The 13462-nt window shown below is 44.6% G+C and overlaps 1 pseudogene; it reads left to right on the top strand.

The window, feature by feature from the left end:
• Nucleotides 1–6297: 6297 nt before the first annotated feature.
• LOC123482780 lies at nt 6298–7400 on the top strand (annotated as a pseudogene).
• Nucleotides 7401–13462: the final 6062 nt, after the last annotated feature.

Genomic DNA, 13462 nt, shown 5'->3' with positions numbered 1-13462 from the left:
GGATGGTCGTTCTATTGGTTCGGTTGCCGTAGACGCGACCCAGTCATTCAATCTTTTTGTTATGTATCTTGTTATTTTTGTACTTTTACCCCCAATTACAGTCTTGTCCCATCGCTGCAACTACCCTACAGACTCGGGAGAGGCGAAGGTCATGCGTCCTCCAAAACACCACCCAGCCGCACTGCTTCTTGACACACTGATCGCTTAGCCCAGAAGCCAGCCACACCAATATGTCAGAGGAAACACTGTCCAGCCGGTGACCGAAGTCAGCTTGCAGGCGCCAGACCCGACACATGGAGTCGCTAGAGCGCAATGGGACAAGGACATCCTGGCCGGCCAAACCCTCCCCTAACCCAGACGACGCTGGACCAATTGTGCGCCATCTAATGGGTCTTTTGGTCAAGGCTGGATGTGACACAGCCTGGGATCGAACCCGGGTCTGTAGTGACGCCTCTAGCACTGCGATGCAATACCTTAGACCGCTGCGCCACTTGGGAGGCATTTTTTGTTCTGTATCTTTCGTTCTAATTGTTCCATTGCCATGCTGGCTGGCAACGTTCTTATCCCTTGCTTGCTAGCTAGCCAATTATGGCTAATTTATAGTCACGTCAAGCATCCAGAATAACAGCAAAGTAGCCGCATTTGCATTTGTTTAAGCTGTTTTCTAATGACATTTATTTGTATACATCCATAACAATGTGCTAATGACGCACGATTTCATCTGGCATAGAAAATGTGCTCACTCGTCAGGACACTGTTGTTCAGAGGAGCTAGCCAACAACATAGCTAACACAATCATTTCCAACTGAAGCTGGAAAGACCGCAAACTAGCTGCACTTCGTTTCGTTTGACCTTTTTTCGATTTACATTTCTTTATATATATCCATAAAAATGCAAAAGTATTCGTCCCCCTTGGCGTTTTTCCTATTTTGTAAGTGTTACAACCTGTAATTTAAATTGATTTTTATTTGGATTTCATGTAATGGACATACACAAAATAGTCCAAATTGTTTCAAGAAACTCTAAAAAAAATAAAGAACGGAAAAGTGGTGCGTGCATATGTATTCACCCCCTTTGCTATAAAGCCCCTAAATAAGATCTGGTGCAACCAATTACCTTCAGAAGTCACATAATTAGTGAAATAAAGTCCACCTGTGTGCAATCTAAGTGTCACATGATCTGTCACATGATCTCAGTATATACAGTGGTGAGAACAAGTATTTGACACACTGGGGCATCAATGATCATGAGGAAGGTGAGGGATCAGCCCAGAACTACACGGCAGGACCTGGTCAATGACCTGAAGAGAGCTGGGACCACAGTCTCAAAGAAAACCATTAGTAACACACTACGCTGTCATGGATTAAAATCCTGCAGCGCACGCAAGGTCCCCCTGCTCAAGCCAGCGCATGACCAGGCCCGTCTGAAGTTTGCCAATGACCATCTGGATGATCCAGAGGAGGAATGGGAGAAGATCATGTGGTCTGATGAGACAAAAATAGAGCTTTTTGGTCTAAACTCCACTCGCCTTGTTTGGAGGAAGACGAAGGATGAGTACAACCCCAAGAACACCATCCCAGCCGTGAAGCGTGGAGGTGGAAACATCATTATTTGGGGATGCTTTTCTGCAAAGGAGACAGGAGACTGCACCGTATTGAGGGGAGGATGGATGGGGCCATGTATCGCGAGATCTTGGCCAACAACCTCCTTCCCTCAGTAAGAGCATTGAAGATGGGTCGTGGCTGGGTCTTCCAGCATGACAACGACCCGAAACACACAGCCAGGGCAACTAAGGGGTGGCTCCGTAAGAAGCATCTCAAGGTCCTGGAGTGGCCTAGCTAGTCTCCAGACCTGAACCCAATAGAAAATCTTTGGAGGGAGCTGAAAGTCCGTATTGCCCAGCGACAGCCCCGAAACCTGAAGGATCTGGAGAAGGTCTGTATGGAGGAGTGGGCCAAAATCCCTGTTGCAGTGTGTGCAAACCTGGTCAAGACCTACAGGAAACGTATGATCTCTGTAATTGCAAACAAAGGTTTCTGTACTAAATATTAAGTTCTGCTTTTCTGATGTATCAAATACTTATGTCATGCAATAAAATGCAAATTAATTACTTAAAAATCATACAATGTGATTTTCTGGATTTTTGTTTTAGATTCAGTCTCTCACAGTTGAAGTGTACCTATGATAAAAATGTAAGTAGGAAAACCTGCAAAGTCGTCAGTGTATCAAATACTTGTTCTCCCCACTGTATGTCAAGTCCTAGGTGATGGAGATCAGATCCACCCTCTTCACCTGAGACACAAACACTCTGGTCCCCCATTGTAACAATTTTTTCCCAAGCATCTCTGTGCAGTCAGACCTTTGATTATTTTGTGCCACCTTGGCCACAATGATAAGCCCCCTCTCTGATTGTCTGAGTGTGACCCCCTCCCCATGGGTTAATGCAGCCAGTGTTGCCAGCACTGCCACAACCTGAGTGGGGGTACCCCACAGGAATCCCCACCGGCTAGGTATAAGGTCGTCAAGGTTCTCATTAGCAGCTTTGAGAATTTCCATGTATATTATGCTCTCCCATCAGGGGGCTCTAGCTTTGTAGGACCAACTTTGGCAGGCTCAGAATCTTGAGGGGGTGGCGCTGCTCAAGTAGGTCTCTGACCGCATTTATTTTTCTGTTTTGGCTGCATATAGGCAACTCACAGCATGTCCATAAAACCGATGGGGACTTCTCTTTGGTGTATGGGTCGCTCAGGTGGGTGTCTAGGATATAGGGTTGGGGATCGTTCCATCATGATAGGACAATAAAAAAATATATTAGATGTAGACTATATTATATTTAAAATGTATATCCCTCATCTGCACAAAATTGAAAGCTCTCTCTCGCAACCCCTGCTCACAGACCCTTGTTGGTTCTGGGATATGCAACCATTTCCTTTCTCACTCACTTAACACCACACTTATTCAAACACAAAACTATCACACCTTCTATCACAATTCATCCACACATAATGTGCCTTCTATGTCTTCTGTTTGCTATGTTTTTATCTCCACTATGTTGATTGAGTACTTGTGTTCTAATTTAGTTGTATTTGAAGATTTATTATTTTGCTTGTTATCTGTTCTTGTAATACTGTCTTATCCCTTTATAAAATACTATGCCTACTATAAATGTGCTTTATTATTACAATCCCTACCATGGCTAGTATTGGCTGTTCTATTATTCGACTTCTCTATTAGAACTTTCAGAATAGCCATGGAGTAGTCTTTGTGTCACGGAACATTTGGTTGTCAATATACAGTTTATTGACAACAAGAGCAACACGCTTCCCTTTTAATCTATTTTCCTTGAAGAGTGGGTACAGAACTTTGCGCCGTTCTGCAATCTCCCTCGGGAACTGATCATTCATGCCTATTTTCGTTCCAGCAAGTCTTTCACCTAGGCTTGTAACCATTACTTTATCCTTAAAAAAAGCAAATTTGGGAACGATTGGACGCTCATTTCTCTGTCCACTTTGTCCGAAACGGTGTACACGTTCGAGTTGGATTTTGTCGACAGCCTCGAGTGGAATTTGAAGCGCTGTAAGAAAGAAGTCCTTCACCATTTTTTCAGTAATCTCTCCCTCTTTTTCCTGGATACCCGTAAATACTAGATTTTCTCTCATCGATCTAGTTTGTATGTCTAGTAAGGCTTCTCTCAGAACGTTGTTCTCCTTTTTAAGTTCCTTAACGTCCGTTTCCATCCTAGTGACTGTCCTACGGTCTGTAGTTGTTGTCAGTAGTTATGTGGTCAGTAGTTGTGTGGTTGTGGTCAGTGGTTGTGTGGTTTTGGTCAGTATTTGTGGTCATTAGTTGTGGTCAGTCGTTGTGTGGCTAGCTAGCCGTTCTTCAAACAAAGTCAACACAGTGGCCATTGCTAGCTACCCAACACGACCAGCTAACTGTACTGTAGTAGCTAAATACAATATACTTGTCCTAGCTAGCCAACGTTTAATCATTGCTGCGTCATGAAAGGAACTTGACACAGACACGAATGATCTGTTTAGTGTGTTATCACACTATTGGTGGTTTGTTGTGACCAAGTGTTGGTGCTAAACTGTGTGTTACTGGATGCTAGCATGCTAGTTAGCTAGTTAACACACTATTGGTGGTTTGTTGTGACCAAGTGTTGGTGCTAAACTGTGTGTTATTGTTATTGGATGCTAGCATGCTAGTTAGCTATGGTGTCATAGTTAGCTAGCTGAATAAAGTGGGTTGAGTCTATTCCTTTAAACATTGAACCGCTGTGGTTCACAACAATTCTGATTTCTAAAGGTGGAAGTTGGGAGAGTTTTTGTTCGGGTGGTTCAGTGAAACAATTTTAGTTTCTGAGGTAGAAGTTTTTGGTGAGGGAGGCCCTGCTCTCTCCTCTCCCAGATGCTTAGCTCATTTCATTCCGATCTCCTCTGCATTTTTGTAGCCATTTGCTACAGCCTGTCAACTATGCCTCTGCCTATCCCTGTTCTCTCCTCTCTGCACAGGCTACACAAACGCACCACGCCGCGTGGCTGCTGCCTCTCTAACCTGGTGGTCCCTGCACGCACCCCACACCTGGAGTTCCAGGTCGCAGGCAGCCTCTGGAACTGCCGTTCTGCTGCCAACAAAGCTGACTTCATCCCAGCCTATGCCAACCTCCAGTCCCTCGACTTCCTGGCGCTGACGGAAACATGGATCACCACTGAAAACACTGCTACTCCTACTGCTCTCTCCTCGTCTGACCATGTGTTCTCGCATACCCCGAGAGCATCTGGTCAGAGGGGTGGTGGTACAGGAATCCTCATCTCTCCCAAGTGGACATTCTCAATTTTTCCCCTAACCCATCTGTCTATCTCCTCATTTGAATTCCATGCTGTCACAGTCACTAGCCCATTTAAGCTTAATATCCTTGTCATCTATCGCCCTCCAGGTTCCCTTGGAGAGTTCATCAATGAGCTTGACGCCTTGATAAGTTCCTTTCCTGAGGATGGCTCACCCCTCACAGTTTTGGGGGATTTCAACCTCCCTATGTCCACATTTGACTCATTTCTCTCTGCCTCCTTCTTTCCACTCCTCTCCTCTTTTGACCTCACCCTCTCACCGTCCCCCCTACTCACAAGGCAGGCAATACGCTTGACCTCATCTTCACTAGATGCTGCTCCTCTACTAATCTCACTGCAACTCCCCTCCATGTCTCCGACCACTACTTTGTTTCCTTTTCTCTCTCGCTCTCCTCCCACACTACTCACTCTGCCCCTACACAGATGGTAATGCGCCGCCGCAACCTTCGCTCTCTCTCTCCCACTACTCTCTCCTCTTCCATCCTATCATCTCTTCCCTCTGCTCAATCCTTCTCCCTCCAATCTCCTGATTCTGCCTCCTCAACCCTCCTCTCCTCCCTTTCTGCATCCTTTGACTCTCTGTGTCCCCTATCCTCCCGGCCGGCTCGGTCCTCCCCCTCCAGCTCCGTGGCTTGATGACTCATTGCGAGCTCACAGAACAGAGCTCCGGGCAGCGGAGCGGAAATGGAAGAAAACTAAACTCCCCTGCCGACCTGGCATCTTTTCACTCCCTCCTCTCTACATTTTCTTCATCTGTTTCTGCTGCTAAGGCCACCTTCTACCACTCTAAATTCCAAGCATCTGCCTCTAACCCTAGGAAGCTCTTTGCCACATTTTCCTCCCTCCTGAATCCCCCCCTCCTCTCTCTGTGGATGACTTCGTCAACCACTTTGAAAAGAAGGTTGACGACATCCAATCCTCGTTTGTTAAGTCTAATGACACTGCTGGTCCTGCTCACACTGCCCTACCCTATGCTTTGACTTCTTTCTCCCCTCTCTCTCCAGATAAAATCCTGCGACTTGTGACTGCAGGCCGCCCAACAACCTGCCCGCTTGACCCCATCCCCTCCTCCCTTCTCCAGACCATCTCCGGTGACCTTCTCCCCTACCTCACCTCGCTGATCAACTCATCCTTGACCGCTGGCCATGTCCCTTCCGTCTTCAAGAGAGCGAGAGTTGCTCCCCTTCTCAAAAAACCAACACTCGACCCCACTGATGTCAACAACTACAGACCAGTATCCCTTCTTTCTTTTCTTTCCAAAACCATTGAGCGTGCCGTCTTTAGCCAACTCTCTTGCTATCTCTCTCAGAATGACCTTCTTGATCCAAACCAATCAGGTTTCAGGACTGGTCATTCAACTGAGACTCCTCTTCTCTGTGTCACGGAGACTCTCCGCACTGCTAAAGCTAACTCTCTCTCCTCTGCTCTTGTCCTTCTAGACCTGTCTGCTGCCTTTGATACTGTGAACCATCAGATCCTCCTCTCCACCCTCTCCGAGCTGGGCATCTCCGGCGCGGCTCACTCCTGGATTGCGTCCTACCTGACCGGTCGCTCCTACCAAGTGGCGTGGCGAGAAGCTGTCTCCGCACCACGTGCTCTCACCACTGGTGTCCCCCAGGGCTCAGTTCTAGGCCCTCTCCTTTTCTCCCCATACACCAAGTCACTTGGCTCTGTCATATCCTCACACGGCCTCTCCTATCATTGCTACGCTGACGATACACAACTAATCTTCTCCTTTCCCCCTTCTGATAACCAGGTGGCGAATCGCATCTCTGCATGTCTGGCAGACATATCAGTATGGATGACGGATCACCACCTCAAGCTGAACCCTGGCAAGACGGAGCTGCTCTTCCTCCCGGGGAAGGACTGCCCGTTCCATGATCTCGCCATCACGGTTGACAACTCCGTTGTGTCCTCCTCCCAGAGTGCGAAGAGCCTTGGCGTGACCCTGGACAACACCCTGTCGTTCTCCGCTAACATCAAGGCGGTGACCCGCTCCTGCAGGTTCATGCTCTACAACATTCGGAGAGTACGACCCTGCCTTACACAGGAAGCGGCACAGGTCCTAATCCAGGCACTTGTCATCTCCCGTCTTGATTACTGCAACTCGCTGTTGGCTGGCCTCCCTGCATGTGCCATTAAACCCCTACAACTCATCCAGAATGCCGCAGCCCGTCTGGTGTTCAACCTTCCCAAGTTCTCTCACGTCACCCCCCTCCTCCGCACACTCCACTGGCTTCCAGTTGAAGCTCGCATCCGTTACAAGACCATGGTGCTTGCCTTTGGAGCAGCGAGGGGAACGGCACCTCTGTACCTTCGGGCTCTGATCAGTCCCTACACCCAAACGAGGGCATTGCGTTCATCCACCTCTGGCCTGCTGGCTCCCTTCCTCTGCGGAAGCATAGTTCCCGCTCAGCCCAGTCAAAACTGTTCGCTGCTCTGGCACCCCAATGGTGGAACAAGCTCCCTCACGACGCCAGGACAGCGGAGTCACTCACCACCTTCCGGAGACATTTGAAACCCCACCTCTTTAAGGAATACCTGGGATAGGATAAAGCAATCCTTCTACCCCCCCACACACACAGCGGAGTCGCTCACCACCTTCCGGAGACATTTGAAACCCCACCTCTTTAAGGAATACCTGGGATAGGATAAAGTAATCCTTCTACCCCCCCCACACACAGCGGAGTCGCTCACCACCTTCCGGAGACATTTGAAACCCCACCTCTTTAAGGAATACCTGGGATAGGATAAAGTAATCCTTCTACCCCCCAAAAAAAAAATTGTAAAGTGGTTATCCCACTGGCTATAGGGTGAATGCATCAATTTGTGAGTCGCTCTGGACTAGAGCGTCTGCTAAATGACGTAAATGTGCCCTTGAGCAAGGCACTTAACCCTAATTGCTCCTGTAAGTCGCTCTGGATAAGAGCGTCTGCTAAATGACTAAAATGTAATGTAAATGGTCAGTAGTTGTGGTCAGTGGTTGTGTGGTTCTGGTCAGTAGTTGTGGTCATTAGTTGTGGTCAGTAGTTGTGTGGTTGTGGTCAGTAGTTGTGTGGTTGTAGTCAGTTGTTGTGTGGTTGTGGTTGGTAATTGTGGTCACTCTCTCCAACATCATCATAATTCTTCCCTACACTGCCACATGTGTCTGTGAGTATCCATAGCCATTGGCTTTGTTTGGGCTGCTCAATGATGAGACAAAGAGCTGTTAGCTGACGTTAACTACCTACTTTTTGTCACTCTATACTCCGACAAACAGCTGTAACTTTTTATTTGTAGAATATATTTCTGTTCAGATTTTTTATTTGAATAGCAGAGGAGTAGACAAAGATGTCATACCCTCTAACTTTTTGTCTAACATGTTGGGGAAGTGTTCGAAATGTATTTTGTTTATAAAACAGTTAGACAAAATGTTGTTGATACGGTTACTTAAACAGCTGTAACATTTGATCGGTACCAGATAATTCTGTTATTTTTTCTGGATTTTTCAACTTTTTGTCTAAGTTGTTGGCAAAGTGGTCAAAGTAGCTGATTTGTGTCAAAAGTTACATTGTTTACAGTGAATGTTGGAAGTGATTATGTCACTATGGAGGGCTTTAGAATGTTGAGGAAATGCCATGAAAGTGAATGAAGATTGACAAAAAGAAGGACAAAAAAAATATTAACATAAAAAGTATCAAATATATATAAAATGTTAACACAAGCAACTCAATCCAGACCACACATTTTAAAGTTTTAACAGCGTTTCTAGCTTCAACTGTGTAGGAGGTGTTGTGTGCTAAGGAATAATAACAATAATAAGAAGAAGTATGTTGAAGATTTAAGTTGGGGATTTTGCATCGCAAGCCCCAGAATAATAATATGAGCATGTAAGAAATGTAGGCTTGTGCTTTGCTTTGCATGCACACCTGATGATAATAACATGAGTACGTAATACATCTAGAGTTGTGCATTGTTTTGCATGCACACGTATTTAACATTAGCATTTACATATACAGCGCATTCTGAAAATATTCAGACCCCTTGACATTTTCACATTTTGTTACGTTACAGCCTTATTCTAAAATGGATTAAATATATTTTTTTCTCATCAATCTATGCACAATACCCCATAATGACAAAAGCGAAAACAGGTTTTTATAAAAAAATTCAAATGTGAAAAAAACAATAACAGAAACACCTTATTTACATAAGTATTCATACCCTTTGCTATGAGACTCAAAATTGAGCTCAGGTGCATCCTGTTAGCATTGATCATCCTTGAGATGTTTCTACAACTTGATTGGAGTCCACCTGTGGTAAATACAATTGATTGGACATGATTTGGAAAGGCACACACCTGTCTATATAAGGTCCCACAGTTGACAGTGCATGTCAGAGCAAAAACCAAGCCATGAGGTCGAAGGAATTGTCCGTAGAGCTCCGAGACAGGATTGTACCAAAACATTTCTGCAGCATTGAAGGTCCCCAAGAACACAGTGGCCTCCATCATTCTTAAATGGAAGAAGTTTGTAACCACCAAGACTCTTCCTAGAGCTGGCCGCCCGGCCAAACTGAGCAATCGGGGGAGAAGGGCCTTGGTCAGGAAGGTGACCAAGAACCCGATGGTCACTCTGACAGAGCTCCATTCCTCTGTGGAGATGGGAGAACCTTCCAGAAGGACAACCATCTCTGCAGCACTCCACCAATCAGGCCTTTATGGTAGAGTGGCCAAACAGAAGCCACTCCTCTGCAAAAGGCACATGAGAGCCCTATTGGAGTTTGCCAAAAGGCACCTAAAGGACTTTCAGACCATGAGAAACAAGATTTTCTGGTCTGATGAAACCAAGATTGAACTCTTTGGGCTGAATGCCAAGCATCACGTCAGGAGGAAACCTGGCAACATCCCTACGGTGAAGCATGTTGGTGGCAGCATCAAGCTGTGGGGATGTTTTTCAGCGGCAGGGACTGGGAGACTAGTCAGGATCGAGGGAAAGATGAACGGAGCAAAGTACAGAGAGATCCTTGATGAAAACCTGCTCCAGAGCGCTCAGGACATCAGACTGGGGCGAAGGTTCACCTTCCAAAAGGACAATGACCCTAAGCACACAGCCAAGACAATGCAAGAGTGGCTTCGGGACAAGTCTTTGAATGTCCCTGAGTGGCCTAGCCAGAGCCCAGTCTTGAACCTGATCGAACATCTCTGGAGAGATCTGAAAATAGCTTTGCAGCGACACTCCCCATCCAACCTGACAGAGCTTGAGAGGATCTGCAGAGAAGAATGGGAGAAACTCCCCAAATACAGGTGTGCCAAACTTGTAGCGTCATACCCAAGATCACTCGAGGCTGTAATCGCTGCCAAAGGGGCTTCAACAAAGTTCTGAGTAAAGGGTCTGAATACTTATGTAAATGTCATATTTCAGTTTTTGCTTTGTCATTTGTGTAGATTGATGAGGAGAAAAAAACTATTTAATCCATTTTAGAATAAGGCTGTAATTTAAGAAAATGTGGATAATGTCAAGGGGTCTGAATACTTTCTGAATGAACAGTGGTAATAAAGTGAAACTACACAAAAACGTGGTTTTGCAAAGTGTCTTACAGAGCTCATACAGTTATATAAGCCTTACTAAAGCTACAAAAATATCATTGTCCCACCTTAACAAATGGTGACAATATAACAGAACATATAAACGGGAATGACATTTACTCTTCCGGGTGGCAAAAAAAAAAGCCACGCCCCTACTAAGCCACGCCTTCAGTCTAATGATCTGACACACTGGGTCATATCTCAATAATCAACATCTCAACCTTGCTCTTTTTAAAGAAAACAACTCAACTTGAGCGACCCAATGAGTGAGTTATTTTACACTGGCACAGGTTGAACCGGGCAATGGCCCGTCACGTCTTCAGGCGAAAGCGGGGAGAGAGACGCGCCCTTCTCAAATTGAACAGTAATCTGTGCCGCTCTGTCATTTTGTCAACAAGGCAGAACGGTGCATCGTCCAGAAACATACATCTCTTTTCCATAAAATAAATGTTTATATTTTTATTTATTTTTATTGGGAAGGCAGATAAAGCGTTTTTATCAAAAGCAATTACTACACATGCTTAATTACATCACTTTTGTTTTGAGTCAATTTGCCGTCGGACAGAGCTGGGCACTTGCGTCACGCCTGGGAGGCAGCCCGGTTCCAAATAGAATGCAATCATGTCTCGAATCATGTCTCAGACCCTCATACTGCCCATCCGAAACTCCATAGCATATTTTAAGTGAACATTTATGATACACATCTACATAATACTTGTCAATCAACCATATGATATTACATATCCACAACGTTCCTTCTGCTTAAACCACCTATTTTACATTGCAGCAAGGAGAAGCTATTAAATTATTAGTTCTCAACCTATCTGTTTCCACTCAAGTCAATGAAAAATGCATGGTTAAATCTGGGTTACATCCTCCCACAAAAATAACATCTCTCAGGCATGAAATGAAATCTGCAGGCAAAACATCTGACATTGCTGGTCATCTAAGAGGTTAGAGTATCCTGTGTGTGTGTGTGTGTGTGTGTGTGTGTGTGTGTGTGTGTGTGTGTGTGTGTGTGTGTGTGTGTGTGTGTGTGTGTGTGTGTGTGTGTGTGGTTGAGTAAACATCTGGTGTCATGAATAACCGAGATGTGCCTGTGGCTGCAGCTACATTTGTGAAGTGCTTCCTGCCAGTGTATTCTTCTAATTAGGTGTGATATTCTGTTAGTGTGAGAGGGAGGGTAAACATGCATAGTACACCAGAGGGGTTGTACCCTGGTCAAAAGTAGTGCACTATATAATAAATGTGGTGATAACGGCACCGGAGAAGATGGCTGCTGTTTTACAGCCATCTAACCAATTGTACTATTATGTGTGTTTTTTCGCGTTATTTGTAATTTATTCTGTACATAATGTTTCTGGCACCGTCTCCTATGACCAAAAAGAGCTTCTAGATATCAGGACAGCGAGGACAGATTTTTTCTTCAACGAGTCGGACACGAAGAATATCCTACAGACACCTGACAAGGCCCAAATCCCCGTCATTCGCATGAGAACTAGACAGAGATATCGTGTACGTACGCTACCGTTCAAAAGTTTGGGATCACTTAGAAATGTCCTTGTTTTTGAAAGAAAAGCAATTTTTTTGTCCAGTAAAATAACATCAAATTGATCAGAAATACAGTGTAGACATTGTTAATGTTGTAAATGGCTGTTGTAGCTGGAAACGGCTGATTTTCTATGGCTTATCTACATAGGCGTACAGAGGCCCATTATCAGCAACCATCAGTCCTGTGTTCCAATGGCACGTTGTGTTTGCTAATCCAAGTTTATCATTTTAAAAGGCTAAATGATCATTAGAAAACCCTTTTGCAATGATGTTAGCACAGCTGAAAACTGTTGTGCTGATTAAAGAAGCAATAAAACTGGCCTTCTTGAGACTAGTTGAGTATCTGGAGCATCAGCAATTGTGGGTTCGATTACAGGCTCAAAATGGCCAGAAACAAAGAACTTTCTTCTGAAACTCGTCAGTCTATTCTTGTTCTGAGTAATGAAGGCTATTCCATGCGAGAAATTGCCAAGAAACTGAAGATCTCGTACAACGCTGTGTACTACTCCCTTCACAGAACAGCGCAAACTGGCTCTAACCAGAATAGAAAGAGGAGTGGGAGGCCCCGGTGCACAACTGAGCAAGATGACAAATACATTAGAGTGTCTAGTTTGAGAAACAGACGCCTCACAGGTCCTCAACTGGCAGCTTCATTAAATAGTACCCGCAAAAAAACAGTCTCAACATCAACAGTGAAGAGGCGACTCCGGGATGCTGACCTTCTAGGCAGAGTTGCAAAGAAAAAGCCATATCTCAGACTGCCCATCTTAATCTTTTCTTTTTATTGGCCAGTCTGAGATATGGCTTTGTCTTTGAAACTCTGCCTAGAAGGTCAGCATCCCGGAGTCGCCTCTTCAACGTCTACACTGTATTTCTGATCAATTTGATGTTATTTTAATGGACAAAAAATTGCTTTTCTTTCGAAAACAAGGACATTTCTAAGTGACCCCAAACTTTTGAACGGTAGTGTATGTGAAAACAATATCTAAAGAAATCCACACACACTCTCTTTCACACATACATCCCTAGAGTACATGCAGTATAAGCAAATCCAATGCAAGTCCATGGAGACTGGAGAGTGAGTCATTTTACAGCATTTTCCCTCCATTCAGATCTTAAACATGTTCTGATCTTAATAATATTTGGTATATAGATTGTGTGGACCAATATATAAATATAAAACAATATATAAATACATATGCACACTCTCTCACACACACCCCTACACAGTACATTTTGTAGTGTTAAATCAACACTTAAAGAGTTAATTTTAAAACTACCTCAGATAGCATATGGTCCCAATCTACAGGAGTGTAGAAAGTACTCTAATTATAGTATTACATTTTAAGCGTTAATGTACACTGCATTACACTTGCCAGTGTTACTCAAATGTAACACTTTTGGGTAATTAACACTCACAGTGTTATTGCTATTCAACACTAGTGTTAATCTAGAGTTAACTCCTATTAGTGTTTTGCAAAAACAGTAAGTTATT

Source organism: Coregonus clupeaformis, chromosome 37 (assembly GCF_020615455.1).
Source record: "Coregonus clupeaformis isolate EN_2021a chromosome 37, ASM2061545v1, whole genome shotgun sequence".
Lineage (NCBI taxonomy): Eukaryota > Metazoa > Chordata > Actinopteri > Salmoniformes > Salmonidae > Coregonus > Coregonus clupeaformis.
The sequence above is the reverse complement of the archived record's forward strand: the minus strand, read 5'-3'. Positions and strand labels throughout refer to the sequence as shown.